The sequence below is a fragment of the Malaclemys terrapin genome, chromosome 3 (genome assembly GCF_027887155.1).
Source record: "Malaclemys terrapin pileata isolate rMalTer1 chromosome 3, rMalTer1.hap1, whole genome shotgun sequence".
NCBI classification, from domain to species: Eukaryota; Metazoa; Chordata; order Testudines; family Emydidae; genus Malaclemys; species Malaclemys terrapin.
Window position 1 is genome coordinate 44,994,926 of NC_071507.1, and position 15,236 is coordinate 45,010,161.

At 38.4% G+C, this 15,236-nt stretch overlaps 1 pseudogene; it reads right to left on the reverse strand.

Moving 5' to 3' along the window:
- Positions 1 to 1,205: 1,205 nt before the first annotated feature.
- The window catches only part of LOC128833788 (centromere protein F-like), a 51,343-nt pseudogene continuing 37,312 nt past the window's right edge, over positions 1,206 to 15,236 (reverse strand).

Genomic DNA, 15,236 nt, shown 5'->3' on the forward strand with positions numbered 1-15,236 from the left:
CTGTGAAAATGTTTATTTTTTAAAAATAAATACTTGAGGAACATTATACTTGTTATCTAATTGATCTCAGATACTCCACTGATGGAAAACATATAAATGTCCGAAATAGAGAAGAGCCCTTTGTCATATCAGCCTTTCCAGGTTGACATCCTGAGGCCCCCTATCCCCAGTGAAACAGTTTTCAAATACAAAGTATGAAGGAAAGGGAAAGAGCAGTGAGTTCATCTTCATTCTGTATTAGAGGAGAATATTAACAGAGTATTAAAATTCCTAAAACGTTGGAGCCAGAACCTCAGTTGCTTTAAACTGGCAGAGATCCACAGACTTCAGTGAAGATACACAGATTTACACCAGCTGAGGATCTGGCCCTCAAACCTGGAAAAGTCAGTTCCTCATTCAGTAACTAACTTGGCTGTTTTCTCTGTTCCTGAAGATTATTCATCTTTCTGACTGCTTTTTCCCCAAACTACCTTTATTTTCCCCCATGTTAATTTCATTGTCCTTTCTCCTCTTCCCTCCTCAGGGAAGAGAAAGATTCTGGCATTACACTTACTCTTACTCGCGTGATCTCTCCACGCCCTAGTGGCCGTCTCCAGCTCTATAACCATCACACACCCTCCTGGAATACCTTGATCCAGGATACATTTTAAAGGGCCATTTTAAATAGGCAATAAGAATCTGATTCAAAACCCAATGAAGTCAATGGGAGTCTTCCCACAGACTTCCATGGACTCTGACTTGGGCCCTAAACCTGCCAACAGTACCACAGATACAAAAATTGAAAATACAGAAAATACACAGAAGTATACAGAAAATACACAGTAGGCCTGTGGGTATGGGCAAACAAACAGCTACATTGCGTACACATTACCAGGTGAATGAATGTATATCTGTTAGTGCATACACCAAAATCTTTGTAGACTTGCAAGTGCACACATACAATCTTATGGCTTTTCTACATTGAGAAGTTAATTCGGATTAAAGTAGGGTATGATTTTAAAGTAGCATAGTTATTCCTGATTAACTCCCTGCATGGATGATCTTATTCCAGAGTAAGAGTATCCACACAGGGAGTTAATCACAAATAGCTATTATAGAAGTCCATGTGACAAACGTTCGCTGAAAATCAGACCTATTCCTTCCACAGCACCACAAATTTTTGTCAGTGATTACTGTACAACCCTCAGTTTAAACTCTTTTGGACTTTAATTTGGCAAGGAAGTGGTCAGCCCAGAGGACATTCTATCCCCATTCTTACAAAGAGGACTGTACAATAGCTTAAACTGAATTATCTTTTCAACAAGAGCAGATTTTTCAGACCGTGTGGACTCCAGCTCCTTTTCAAGATCTTTGGGGGATGCTTTTAGATTTTCTAGGTTAGTGTTCAAAATTTCATTATTAGATAGATGTTGAACCTTCTGCTTCAATTCAGCTATCAAATTCTGCAGCCCTTCTTTTTCCTGCATCCAGCATTCACGTTCACTTTCCGCATGTGACAGCTGTACAGAGAGCTGCTCTGCATCTTTAATCTTCTTTTGTAGTGCACCATTTTCTTGGATCTTCTCGTCCCGGGCTTGTTTACAGTCTGCAAGTTCCTGTACAAGTGCGCCTAGTGATTGTTCTAGTTTGGTACTGATGTTTCTTGCTTCCTGAAGATCCAGTAATAGTTGTGTTTTATCATGTTCAGGACAACCCACTCGATGAATTAAGTCTTGTTCTTTTGCCTTACAAATTTCTAGCTTATTGAAAGAAAGCTTTATTTCGTCACTTGCATTTTTCAGCTGAGATTTTATCAATACCATGACATTTTCAGACTCTTCTTTAATTTGCATATTTTCTTTCTCCTTTTCTTCCAGCAGTCTTACAGTGTTAGAGTTAGAAGATTCTAATTCAGATATCTTTTCTTGCTTTTCCTGTAGTTCTTTATTCAAACCTTCTTTTTCTGACCTGAAGGCATTAACTGTTAATTCTAAACTTTTCAACCTTTCAGCCATCTCTTCCATCTCAGTTTTTAATGTTTCTGTCTCTGTTAGCAGTCTCTGCCTGAAGAATTGCATCTTCTAGATTTTCTTCTGACATCTGCAATTCTCTTTCAAGCTTCTCAATTTTGTCCAGAAGAAAGTCTGCTTTCCGTTCACTCTCTTTCATTTTTTCAACTGTGTGGCGCTTTTTCTTCTCATCCGATTCTATTTTTATTTTCAACTTCTCAATTCCATATGGCAGTTGATCCACCTCTTCTTGTGTTGAGTTCAGACTAGCAACAAGTTCGCCTTTTTCAATTCATGAGCCTTCCAAAGTTTTGGAAAGCTTAGAGTTTTCCATTTCTGATTCACTTAACTTAGTGTGCAACATTTCAGACTCCCTTAGAATCAAATTTTTTTCCTCCTCCAGATCCTGCATTTGGTTTTGAAACTTATTTTTCTAATGTCAGAATCCCTGCATCCTTCTCCACATTCTGCAAGTGCTGAACAAGATAGATCAGTTATCAAGGGGAAAAGACTACATCAGATTTTGTGGTCTGAAGCAGTTTGGTTTGGGTCTTAGCTTCAGACCACAAAATCTGATGTAGTCTTTTCCCCTTGATAACTGATAACTAATATCCCGATAAATTCAGTAGCATCCACTTTGATTCTAGCTCTTTTATTTTCTCCTGCATTTTTGATACAGTTGATCCAACTCCTCTTTGTTCTCTGATAAAATGCTCAGTTCTTGACTGAGTTGGTTTCTCTCCGTTGTGATTACAGCAAGTTGCTCTTGAAGAGTTGAAATAGTTTTCAGTTTATTTTCACTCCCTTTTTCTAACTGTTCATTTTTTCTCTGAAGTTCCTCTGTGTCACCTTCTATGGACAGGGCATGGTTCTCAATGTTCTCTTTCTCAGATTTTGTCCTCCTCAATTCGTTTTCAGTTTCAAGGAACTTCTCATGCCAGTCTCCTTTGGTCACTTCTAAGTCCTTCAGCATGTCTGTTACATCAGATAATCTAACTTTGTACACATCCAGGTCAGACATTGCCTTGTCAAGTTCTTTTTCTAGAATCATAACTTTATAAGATATCTGCTGCTTATCAAAAGAAACCAGATTCAAGTTTCTCATTTAAGTCTGAGTTTTCTTTTTTAAGAACTGTTTTTTCTAGTTCTGCATAAGCAGTTATCTTTGCAGTTAGTTCTGTATGCTACAAATCCAAACTTGAGTTTAATTCTTTGATTTCTATGAGCAGAGCATCAACTTTAGTATTGTTTTCTTCTATGCCATGGAACAGCTTCAGGTTTTCTCTAGATGTCTGCTTTATCTGTAGCTGAAGAGTTTCAATTGTTACTTGATTTTCCAAGAAATCCAGAGGCGTTATAGAAATGTGATTGGAAAATGACAATTCACTGTGGCAGTCTATCTTTTTCTCCAATGTATTTCTATATTCAGTCTCTGAGATCAGTTTTGCTAGACATTCTTCTGCAGATCTTGCTTCCGTGACCTCAGCTACATTTTCACATTCAGAGTTTTCTTCTATAGTAATTTGTTCACATAGTTTTATCTCAGGTTTCTCTCGCTTGGGTGCCTAGTTTTCATTAGGCAAACTATGCACTTGCAACTGATGCATGCCATTATTTTCTTGTTCAGTAGGAGAAGTCTGCAATTGGTAGAAGTCAGTGAAAGACAAGAGTGAGTCTACAAAGAAGACTGAGAAATTTCTTACCTGGTAATTTTCCACTAGCAGCTTCTCTCATTCATAACAAATGGGTAATGTCACTCACCTGTGCAATTTGATCCAGTGTTGTTGCTGGAGGCTACAGGACTAAGCCTTGCCCTTCAACTCAGACCATTAGAAGAGTGATTCCAAAGCTATAGAAACACTAGCAAACTATTACTAACCTTAAGAAAACATTAGTTATTATAACTGCAGGTTAAGACAATTATATATTTAAATCTCCCTTTAGAAAAAAATATTCTATGGTAATTTATCAGATAAGGACAGTGGGCTGAATTAAGAGATACTACTAGTAGAAAGAAAATTATCAGATAAGACATTTTTGTTGTTGTGGATTAATTGCAGTTAACTCACGTGATGACCTCAAAAAAATTAATCGGTTTTAATTGCACTGTTAAATTTCAATTGCTGATCTATTGTTTGTTTATTAAATATTTTTGGATGTTTTTCTACATTTTCAAATATATTGATTTCAGTTACAACACAGAATACAAAGTATACCATGCTCACCTTACATTATTTTTATTACAGATATTTGCACTGCATAAATAATAAACAAAAGAAACAGTATTTCTCAATTCACCTCATACAAGTACCATAATGCAATCTCTTTATCGTGAAAGTGCAACTTACAAATGTAGATTTTTTTTGTTACATAACTGCACTCAAAAACAAAACAATGTAAAACTTTAGAGCCTGCAAGTCCACTCAGTCCTATTTCTTGTTCAGCCAATCGCTAAGACAAACAAGTTTGTTTACATTTACGGGAGATACTGCTGCCTGCTTCTTATTTACAATGTCACCTGAAAGTGAGAACAGGCTTTCGCATGGCACTTTTGTAGCTGGCCTTGCAAGGTATTTACGTGCCAGATATCCTAAATATTCATGTGCCCCTTCATGCTTCCGCCACCATTCCAGAGGACATGCTTCCATGCTGATGATGTTCGTTAAAAATATAGTGAGTTAATTTAATTTGTGACTGAACTCCTTGGGGGAGAATTGTATGTCCCCTGCTCTGTTTTACCTGCATTCTGCCATATATTTCATGTTATAGCAGTCTCGGATAATGACCCAGCACATGTTGTTTGATTTACGAACAGTCACTGCAGATTTGACAACATGCAAAGAAGGTACCAATGTGAGATTTCTAAAAATAGCTAAAGCACTTGACCGAAGGTTTAAGAATCTGAAGTGCTGTCCAAAATCTGAGAGGATCAAGGTGTGGAGCATGCTTTCAGAAGTCTTAAAAGAGCAACTCACTGATGTGGAAACTATAGAACCTGAACCACCAAAAAAGAAAATCAGCCTTCTGCTGGTGGCATCTGACTCAGATGATGAAAATGAACATGCGTCGGATCATTATTGAGCAGAACCTATCATCAGCATAGACAAATGTCCTCTGGAATGGTGGTTGAAGCATAAAGGGACATATGAATCTTTAGCATATCAGGTACAAAAATACTTTGCAATGCTGGCTACCACAGTGCCATGCGAATGCCTGTTCTCACTCTCATTGTAAACAAGAAGCGGGCATTATCTCCTGCAAATGTAAACAACTTGTCTGTCTGAGTTACTGGCTGAAGAAGAAGTAGGACTGAGTGGACTTGTAGGCGCTAAAGTTTGACATTGTTTTGTTTTTGAATGCAGGTTTCTTTGTACATAATTCTACATTTTTTATTTCAACTTTCATGATAAAGAGATTGTATTCTAGTACTTGTATGAGGTGAATTGAAAAATACTATTTCTTTTGTTTTTTACAGCACAGATATTTGTAATAAAAAAAAATAAAGTGAGCACTGTACACTGTGTTCTGTGTTGTAATCGAAATCAATATATTTGAAAATATAGAAAACATCCAAAAATATTTAAATAAACGGTATTCTATTAACAGTGAGAATAATCGCGATTAATTTTTTTAATTGCTTGACAGTCCTAGAAATTTCTCATTATGATGAAGAGCTTCTCTTCATTCATCACAAATGGGAAACAGAAAGCAGTGATTCACAGAAGTGTATGTGGGAGGGAAAAAGGATAAATCAGAATTTTAGCTTTTGATAGAATAGGACAGAATTAGGAGTCCCCCCCATATAGAGCAAGCGCTTCATATTGAAGGAATTATTTGGGAACCAACCAAGTAGCAACCTACAAAGGATGCCTCTGCAGAGAAATGGGAACCTACTTTGCAAATCTTCCTCAGATGAGGCTCAGATTCTTCTGTCCCACAATACCACTAGGGACCTTATGGAGAGAGCCTTGATTCACTCAGTGAGTGGTTTCTCAAAGGCCTAGCATGCTAACTAGTGAAGGATTTTAACATCTTGTCTGTAGCAGCTTTGAAAAGCCCAGGTCCTGCATTTTGGATGGAAAGAGATGAAGAGTGTATGACTGGCATAAATATTTTTATATGCTTAAGATACATCTTTTAGATCTCTAGCAATCCCTGCTAATGCCACAACTTTTCCAAAGTTAAGTTGAAAAACTAATTTCCAAGAATTGTGGAAAGAGAAATTTACTTTGGGCAGAAAGGTTTCCGGGCTGTAAGAATAACCTTTTCTTTACAACCAACCAAGAGTGGTTCTCGTACAGCTGCAGGAACTAATTCCAAAATCTGACTTTAGGAACAAATAGCAACTAGAAAAAACAACTGCTGGCCAGTCTGATGAATCTTGACATTTGGTGCTCAGTTGGGAGTTTGATGTACCTGCATAAAGAACACTTATGGCTGGTACCCAAATTTTATTATGGTGCTTGGTTGTAGCTCTCTAATCAACCATATGGGAGAAACTCTAGTGTAGCTAAGATCATCAACATTTTGTGATTATTAATTTTTTGTACTAATTAGAAACCCAGGACCCCATTGTGCCTGGCACCAAAAAAATATAACATGAAGATTTATTGTTACTGTTTCCTTTGCACCATAAGTGAAACTTTACATGAACAATAAATGAAATTTCCTGATTGAATTCTGTCTGGATACCAAAATGTATCAGTGAGGGTAATGGATAATCTCTGCTGAACTACACTTTTCTTTTGACACCCAGGCTGTTAATTGTAGGCAGCTCAGGTACAGATGAAATAGGGGCCCATACTTCAAGAGATCTGGTTTTTCTGCAAGTATAGAGGAGATTCCTTAGCTATCAATCAATCGTGTCCAAAAATTCCCAGGACTTCTGGCTAGTGAAGAACTAGACGGAGGACTTCAGCTCTGCCCTCTTCCCTTTATGCGAACTGTCTTGTAAAGCAGCAGATTCTTCTCTACATCTGACATTATTTCCGTGGCCTCTGAGAGAAGCTCTGACCTGTTGTTACTTACTTATTTTCAAAAGGGACACAAACATTCATACTTCAGAGCACAAGCCAACCTCTTGGCTTCTGGAGATAGGAAGAAATTTCCCTTGTGGGTCAGTTATTCCATAACTGCCCCCAACAGGGTTTCTTGAACCGTCCTCTGAAGCAACTGCTACTGGCCACTGTCAGATGACACAATGGACTCAATGGACCACTGGTTTGATCCCATCTGTCCATTCCTATGTTTTTGTTCTAACACTACTAAATTCTGTAAAAATAAACTAAAAGGACGTGTACCCTGACATACTGAAAAACTGTACAGCACAAGGTGTGAGGTTGAGAAAGCTGGATGCTCTTTTTTCTGAGTGAGGGACCATAACCCTGGGGTCATCTTGTATTCCAGGTATGCGCTTCACCAAGTGAGGTTTGTTCCTGTAGCAATCATACAAAGTGAAAACTGGGTTGTTTTAAAATATGTTGCTTGTACTTACCTGCCCAAAAAGAGACATTTGGACAGGATCTGAGAATGACATGTCCATAAAAGGAATTTCTAGAGGCACATTGTGAAATCCCACTCAGTGGACAGTACCAATGCATGGCATCAGCAAATCCGGTCACTGGAGAAGACTGGCTACAGGGTGATTGCTGCCAGGATACAACTGATGAGATGAAATTTTGGGTCTTGGTAAATCTTTTCCACAGTGGTAAATTTATAGTCAAAGCCATGCCTATTTTTAACCTGGTTGAACAATTTCCTGCACTGGATTCAGAATATTCTTGATTTTGAACTCCAGGTGGGTTGGAATCCTTTCTAGCAGCTGGCAAGTTATAAATGGATCTGTTTCTCTGGACAGGGCACAAATAGTGATGTTGTTTATAAATGGACAGGATTGTGTAACTTGAGACCTCAGCCTTGCTGTGATACTACTAGCCATTTAAACCTCTGGACACAGAGGGTAGGCCAGAACGAAGAGTCTTGTATAGGAATTGTAAACTCTTCGCACACAAATGGTCATTTTGTCTTTGTGATGCTGAAGATTTAATTGTTTGGGAAGAAAAATATTTAGGTCTTCCATGTGAGCTTCTCCTTCATACTTTCCCCTCTGCTAGGCAAACACTCCCTTCATGAATACCTTTGGTGTTGGCAGTGACCAACAGATTACTATGCCAGTTTTGACAAAGAGGGTTCAGGCTTCTGTTGTCTCAGCTACTAATTTCACTGGTTTGCCAAATAGCCTTGCACTTGTGAAACTGGAATCACAGGGTATGGATGATTTTTTTCACATTCATGAGTGTAAACAGTTTATAGCCAGAGAGTTAGAATGGTTTGTCACAAATCACATCAAGATAGAGGAAAAATTGCCATGTAAGAGTATCTTGCACACCACTTCAAGGATTTGACAAGAATGTAACCCAGAGACCTCTCACACTCAAATCATACCCTAGAGACTATGACCCACTTGCTTGCACCAAGTTGATTTATAAGTTGAGTATAAGAAATGGCCACAGTTGAGGTTTTGAAATTTTGATGCAGCATCCTCATCCTTTTGGTCAATGGAATCTTTTGAAAGGAACCCCCTTCTGAAGGCATGGCCATCTCTCTCTGGTAGGACTACTGCTACACTTAGGTTCCCCAAACTAATACATTTTCCTTATATTTTTATATAACGTTTTAGTTTAACATCTAGTTTTAACCGGAAATGATGATCTCAAAGGAGGAAAGTATGAGAAAGTATTTAATTTTGAATGAAGGGATAGATAGTTTATTATTATTGAGGGTTTTTTTTTCAAGACACTGGCTTCTAGTGCTGAGAGAGTTATATGGGATTGGGTGTTTTGTGTGTGTGGTGGTGGTGTACATGGGGTACTTCTCCCGATTGTTTACAGAAGTGAGGTAGCACACTAATCATCCTGCTCTGGGAATCTCTCAACTAAGGAGGGGTACCAAATGCTGATTGTTGGAATAGCCTACTAGATGGCCCCAGGTGCCTGAAAAGGTGTCTGTCTACACCCTCAGGCTGGCTTGGTTAGAACACAGTAAGTACTTTGAAGAGAATTAGTACTACTTAGGACTTTTTACTCAGTAAAGCAGGAGCTATTTTGAACATGGGAAGGGATTTCTCCTTGACACCTCTGTAATCCCCTGATGGTGCAGCTACATAAGGAATGGAATTCTTATGTGCCTCTGTTCTGGGCACACACTGTCTAAAGTGCTCTTTAATCCTTCAACGCTGAGCAAGCCTATGGAGAGGGGGCGGAGACTCCAAACTCCTTTCCCTGGTAAAGCCTGGGTCCTTGACCTGATAAACAGACAGGGACAATTCCCACTCCATTGTGGCCTCAAATTTGGGCCCCCTTCCCTGGTTGAAAGAGGGTCCCAGGTTGAAAAGCAGAGATGAACAATTTACATTACCCTGCCACCTGAGATAGGGCTTCACAGAAGTAACGTGTCTCTGCACACCCAGATATACTCCAGGGTGGGAGGGGGCAGGGAGCCTGATACAGAATACTCCTGGAGATCCGTATATAGGAGAAAACTCCAGCAAACACATCCTAAGAGTGGGGAGGCAAGAGAAAAGGTTTAAAGCCTGATGTTTATACAATCTGCTCATTAATTATACATATTACTTCCTTACAAAGGGGACAATTCCTTGTGTCTTTTTGGGACCCAGAGCATATGGCATTTCCAAGTGTTATTCCTTAGCAGACTATGTGGGGTTCTCATCTCCTTGAGAATCCTCATGCTCCTGATGAAGCCTTCTCACAATGGAGTCAAGGCTTCAAATGGGTGTGTTTATGTGCGCATGCAGGGCACTAGTATGCTGGTTCAACAAAGCCCCATCCCCTCACAGAGCAAGGATTGGTTGTTTGTAGCAGCAGGACATAGGTCGCCTTCTAAGACTCCTAACAAGTTGCCCACTGCATTACTTGGACTTAGCTTGATCTTGCAGGGCTTGCAATAGCAGTCAAAGGGAGTTACTGAGAAGTGCTGTGTTTGCGGATCCAGAGAACTTACTAAGGAGAGGGAGAGAGGAGCAAGAAGTTGAAATGAAATCCGTATTGCAGAAAAATGAATAAAAATTAATTATAAAACAAAGTTGTTGGGAGAAACTGAACTGCCAACTTGTTCTGCTACTGGACACAATTTCTGGTGGCCTAAGTTGAAGGGTGGAGCTTAGTCCTGGAGCCTCCAGCAATAATACTGGTCCACCTCCCAGTTCTACAGGTGAGAGGAATCACCGCTTTGTTACGAATGAGGAGAAAAGCTGGGACGCAGAACAAACAAAACTTGCACAGTTTAGCATGTTTTCAGGTGTCCCGCTAAAGACCTCCTGTATCTTTGATAGCCAGAAGTTTGTAAGATAACAGATTTAATCAGATTTCCATGCTACTATTAGAATACAGAATAGTTATTAAAAAGGACACAATTTAATATTTTTGCTGTTTATAATACTCTTAAAAGCTTAAGTATAAAATCTCTTATTAATTGTCAGCAAAGGATATTGATTTTGCTCTTATCCAGCTATTGATAACAGAGACTGAAAATAACATGGTTTTGCTAGTTTCTGTACTGTACCATTTCAACTAAGATATAGGACAAATCATTTTAAATAGTTTCCGTTTTACCTAAGTGAACTGGTTTTGGTTTTACTAAAAATCAAATGAAAACAATGATGTACACAAAATTCATTACTTACATCTTCAACATCTGTGCATAATAGGGAACGCGAACTTAAATCAAGATCTTGTAGCTGGAGTCTTGCTACTTCTAGCTCCAGAGACAAGTGCTCAATCTGTTTCTACTCTGCCGCCAGCTTATATTCCATCTCCATGGTCACATTACTCAGTTTTTGTTGCCACTGTTCATAGTCAGATACATTTTGCTTTCTGAGGTCATCCGATTCTTTCCTTTCAGAAATAATTTGTTGTTTTAGCTCTTGTATCTCATTTTTCATATTTTCACGAGACTGAAATTGCTCTTCAAACCTCTTGATGGACTTTTCATATGTTTGACATAATATCTGAAGTTCTTTCATTTTACTCTCCAGACTAGATTTTCTGTGTATAACGCTCTCTCATCGCAATGAAGTCCAATGCCTGATCATTATGGGGCTCTTCTACTACACCAATTTCTGTTGTATCTCTTTGAACAGATTCTTGAGAAATATTCAGCTGAATACTTTCTTCTCTCCGTTTCCACAGATCACTCTCAAAGGACAATTCCAAAAGATTTGCGTCTGCAAAATATGGCATCTCATTAAGACATGATGGAGAAAATGTGGATTTGGTTTCCTCTCATTTAAATTCTCCATCTTTTTGGGAAGAAGTCACCTGGACTTCCACTGAATCAGCATTAATTTTATTCAGACTTGTTGACAATGCAGAATTTTCTGCCTTAAGAAATTCATTACAGGACTGTAGTTCAGACACTTTGAAGATCATACTACAGTGTTGCTCATGTAAGATTTTATGCTCTCTTTGTAAAGAGAAAATTTTCTCTTTTACCTCAAAGTGTATTTTAACTGCTTTGTTGGACAGTTTTAAATCTTCATAGTTATAGTTAGGTTCAGCACTACATTCCAGAGATTTGAAAGACATTTGCTCATTATCAAAGTGTATTCCCACTTCATTTAACACTTTGATCCATTAATACATCAGGAAAAATAGCTTTTTCATCTTTTAATATTTTAACTTCACTCACTACTTTTTCTACCTCTTCTGCCATTTTATCAGTAGTGGTGCATTCAGTTTTTGAGTCATTAAGTTCAGATGTTAACGCTAACTTTTCAATCCGCAAAATTTCACACATTTTCTCCAATTCATTTAGTCTGGAGAATTGGACATCATCATTCTGGCTTGGTGTCAGCTCATGAAGAACCAAAGAATACTGCTCATCTATTGCTCTTTCAGAGTTGACCTGGGAAACAGCATCAACAACAGACTCCATTGTTTGGTCATTCTCATCCACCACTATAAGCTTAGGATCTGGAGTTTCTAGTTCTTCTTTAATAGTTTGTAATTCTTGCTGCATCCTCTTTTTCCTTTTCACTTTCCTCAAGTTTTCTTTCCACACTTTTTAAAGCAGCCTCCAACTGTATTACCTGTGTGCTGTAGTTTTCTACAGATATTTCTCTGTCCTCAAGATCCATCTGAAGTAGCTCAAGTTTAACTTGATATTTATTCAGCTCATTCTCCTTTTCTTCCATGGACACACTCAACTGTTCTGATGTAGGCCCTCTGTCATGAACTAAGTCACGTGTTAGAGATTCACTCTTTGTTTTTAATACCTTGCTCAATTGCTCATTCTCTTGAAGCAAGATGTTATGTTGTTCTTGCATTTTGTTTTGTTCTGCCCTGACATTTAACATTTCCTGTCTTAAACAATCCAACTCGGCTGAAGATACATTTTGGATATGAGCAATCTCAGCTTGTTTAAATTGCAACTCTGACTGCACTTTCTCAAGTTCCTGAATCAAATCTTTATTTTTTCCCTCTAAAGACACTAGTTTAGAGAATTCATTACGCTCATCCCTATGCTGTTTCTTTTGTCGTTCTGATTCTGCTTTACTCTCCTGAAAGTGACTTTTTTGCTGTCTTAAAATGCCTTCTATGATGACACTTTTTTCTTCCATTGATTTGTATTTTCCTTGTAGATCTACAAGTTCTTTTTCAATTTCTTCATATCTTTCAATGAGTGACAGTCTTTCCTCCTTATGTCTTCTGGACAACTCAGAAATGCTTTTTTCTCTTTCGTTTAAACTATTAGAAAAAATTATGTTTGTTTCTAATAAGTTTATTTTTCTGTCTTCAAGATCCAGAATATATAAAAATGATCAAGGTGTTTGATGGACTGATTTATGAAGTAAAATTAAGAGACGCAGAGAATACAAGAGATTTCCTGAATTACAAATAGAATTCTATTGAATGACACCAACTTACCATAAGAAACAAGACTAAGCATTCTCTCTACAGGACAAGTAAAATTCAGTGTCTCCAAGACCCCAGAACTTGGCGAGAAACAGTGACAGAGGGAGGGGAAGGGAAATAATAGCAATCTACAGTTATTTGAAATATGTCAACACAAAGGATGGAGAAGGACTATTTAGAGTGGTGATTCAAAGGGGGGAAATGGTATAACTAGACAGGAAAATCAGAGACTAATTAGAGAGGAAGAACTGTCCGGGGTTTAAGGGTGACAGCTTAGGACTCTGGGCACCCACATTCAGTTATGTTTCAATTAGGAAAAGTTATTGTTGGTTGCAGTGAAGAGCTACAGCACAAACATCTTCTGACTTATTTTTTTATTCATAATTCTTCCCTCCAGAAAACTGAGATAATGCTCCCATTTGACACCTTAAGAACCAGATAAAAGATAGCGAAAGCAAGAAAATGGACTTAGAAGGCATTACATTTTATTAACTAGCCAAAAGTGCTGCCACTTGCCAAGAATAAGATCAAAATACAAAGCAGTTATTTGGATGGCCTCATGGATTGGAGAGTGCAGAAATACTGATTAAAATGGGAGCAGGACTAGGTCCATAAATTTAATTTTGAAGTCTCATTAAGTGAGGTTAGATTTCTACAGAGATAAGCGGGAGCAGTCTCCTTCTTTACAATGGCTATTTAGCAGAATTACCTGTTCTCTTAAACCTCAGTCTGCAAAATGCATTTTCCCAACCAAATAGACAAATGTAGGGAAAAGTCAAATTAGGGCTCCGCAGGTAACATTTCATCATGTTTTAGCTTGATGGAGTCCATATACAAGCTAAAGGATAAAAGGTATATTACCTTTTAAAACACAGGAGCACATTGTTGTATTTAATTTGCTGACCTTATAGTTTTGTTTGGGACATATTTATTCCTCATTTTAAATCGCTTCAAAAACATATAATTTTATGAGTTAGTATATTTGTATAAAATAGTTCCATCTCAGTTTGGAAAGAGAATTGTGTGTATTAGCTAAAAGTTAATTTAACTATATCACACAATGGGATTTTTTTTTTCTTGGGCATGCTTCAAATCACCATTTATAATGAGGTTTACAGATCCTCCACACTGAAGTAATAGTTTGTAACAGGATTTAAATAGGTAGAAATATGTATCTCACTTTTCATCTCTTCAGCATAATTCTGGGTCTCCTTTAGAAAGTGTTTGGCTGTTTTTAGCTCTTCTTCCAGCTGATGGATTTTTCGCGATTTTTGGTCAGACTGGCAGCAAAGAAGGCTTTTTTCCTTCTTCATTTCCTACAACAAAACATTAGTTACAAAACAGTCGATTAAGTCAATCTTAGAGTAGTGTGATGTGGCATAATAACCATCTGAGTCCCATGAAGACTCTGGAAAGTTGGGCCTTGGTTTCTAAGCAGTTACATGGGTTAGGAACACGAACTGCACTCTTGGCAATCCTCAAAAGGGCAGACAATCCTTTTGGGACACCTCCGAGCTGGCACAGATCACAGCAGTACTTAGGAGGCTCAGGATATGGAACCAGGGAGCCGCAACCAGTTCTCTGTTGCCTGCCCATAGCAGATCTTGACACAGGATATAATCCAGTCCACAAAAATGGAGTCAGTGAAGTTAAGTGACTTGCCCAAAGCCACAGAGAGGAGTCAATTTCACTGCCAGTAACAGAACTCAGGAGAAGTTTCCAGTTCCTGTTCTCAGACCACCCATCTCTCAGTGCTGGTCCACACTAATCCCCCAGTTCGAACTAAGATACGCAACTTCAGCTACGTAAATAACGTAGCTGAAGTCGAAGTACCTTAGTTCGAATTTAAAGGTACTTACCAAAGGTCCACACGTGGCAGGCAGGCTCCCCTGTCGACTCCGCCTACTCCTCTCGCGGAGCAGGAGTACCGGCGTCGACAGCAAGCACTTCCGGAATCGATTAATCGCGTCTAGGCAAGACGCGATAAATCGATCCCAGAAGTTCGATTGCTTACCACCGAACCTGGAGGTAAGTATAGACGTACCCTCAGTGTGGATGATTAATATATGAAGTTGCTCTTGTTAGCAAGATAGCATTAGATGTAAAGTATTATTAGTCAGTAATACCTGGGGGTTCAGGATAGTATGTTTTCTAAGCCTCTTTTTTCCAAATAAGTTAAGAAAAGTTAAAATACCCCATACAACTATGTCCTATCTGGGAACTTAAATAAAATTATTTCTAAAAAACTAACTCCTTCTACCCAAACTCCTGCATTGCTGGGTAACAGATGGCATGGCACTGGTGGGACTCTACTGGA